This window comes from Lepidothrix coronata, unplaced genomic scaffold, assembly GCF_001604755.1.
Source record: "Lepidothrix coronata isolate B3197 unplaced genomic scaffold, Lepidothrix_coronata-1.0 Scaffold211, whole genome shotgun sequence".
Taxonomy (NCBI): domain Eukaryota; kingdom Metazoa; phylum Chordata; class Aves; order Passeriformes; family Pipridae; genus Lepidothrix; species Lepidothrix coronata.
In genome coordinates, this window is record NW_016690391.1 from 1187830 (window position 1) to 1189475 (window position 1646).

A 1646-nucleotide genomic window follows, 5' to 3' on the forward strand; every position below is an offset into this window, starting at 1 on the left:
ATGATGAGAAAATATTGAGAATCCAGGGAAATTCTCCCTCATTTTGAAGTTCTTGCAGTGATTTGTCAGCAGATCTATATTTTGCAGCATCTCGGGAGGAGGAACCTCAGAGAAAGGTTGAAACTCCTCCTTCTCTTCCTTTCCTTCCCCTTCCAAGGGATCTGCAAACAGCTGGGAAATGGGGATGGATTTTAACTCTTCAGTCACCCAGGGGCCAAGGGGAGCAGGTTGATGTCACCTGGGCTGGTGCCACTCCTGTCCCCCAGATCTCCACGGGGAGGAGAACGGGGCTTTATCCATGGAATTCCTCTGCTCTGGAGCCAGGCTGGGAGAGCTGGGGGTGCTCACCTGGAGAAGGGAAGTCTCCAGGGAGAGCTGAGAGCCCTTCCAGGGCCTAAAGGGGCTCCAGGAGAGCTGGAGAGGGACTGGGGACAAGGGATGGAGAGATAGGACAAAGGGAATGGGTTCCCACTGCCAGAGGGCAGGGATAGATGGGATATTGGGAAGGAATTCTTCCCTGTGAGGGTGGGGAGGGGCTGGGATAGAATTCCCAGAGAGTCTGTGGCTGCCCCTGGATCCCTGGAAGTGTCCAAGGACAGATTGGACGGGGTTTGGAGCAACCTGGGCTGGTGGAAGGTGTCCCTGCCCATGGCAGGGGGTGGAATGGGATGGCCTTTAAGGTCCCTTCCAAACCAAACCATTGTGTGATTCCATGACCATTCATCACCCTGAGCTGAGGGTTTGACTTTCAGGGAGACCCAACCCCCAGGAATGCACAGAAAGGGTTCAGAGCACAAACCAGCCCAGGCAGACTCCTGATGGGAGTGTGTGGGATCAGCTCCGTGTCTGCATTGATCATGGTTTCCTTCAGCTGCTCTTCTCTCTGAGAACAAGAAATTGCTGTTTTTCCTGGGAAGGATGTTGGGGTGTAAGATCCTCTCTCACTTCCTCCACCTCAGCATCTCCTTTTAGAGCTTTTATTCCACAACATGGCACAAACAACCTAAAGAAGCCTCCAGACACTTCTTGTTGCTGCAGGGTCATTAAAGCCAAACTCCTTCCTCTGCAGAGTTCCTGGAAAACATCCCTGCACCATTAAATCCCCTCACAGACACGGACCTCCTGCCCGGGTCTTCTCCTGGCTTCCTGCCCCAGGGTCCATTTCCAGGACGGATTAGAAATTATTCTCATGCAGTGCCTCAGAAAAAAAGCCCCAAAACAACCGGAGGGTTTTGCTGAGGTGCTACTGCCCCAGATTTAAAGGTGCAGAAAGCACTGACGGGACTCTCAGGTGACAACAAGATTCCTGTCACAGAAGTCACCTCAAGTAACAATCCCTCAATCAGGGGGTTGAGGGCAAAACCAGATTGTTGTCTTAGTTTTCCAGACATGTTTCAGGGAGATGCTGTAGTGAGGTTGTCAGTCATGGCTTGGGGAAGTTGGAGAGATTGGGAAAATTTGGGATTGTTCAGCCTGGAGAAGAGAAGCTTTGGGGTGACCTGATTGTGGCCTTCCAGGACGTGAAGTAGCTACAAGAAGGATAGAGAGAGACTATTTCCAAGGGATGGAGGGACAGGACAAGGGGGAATGGCTTCAAAGTGACAAAAAGCGGAGTTAGATGGGATATTGGGAAGGAATTCCTGGCT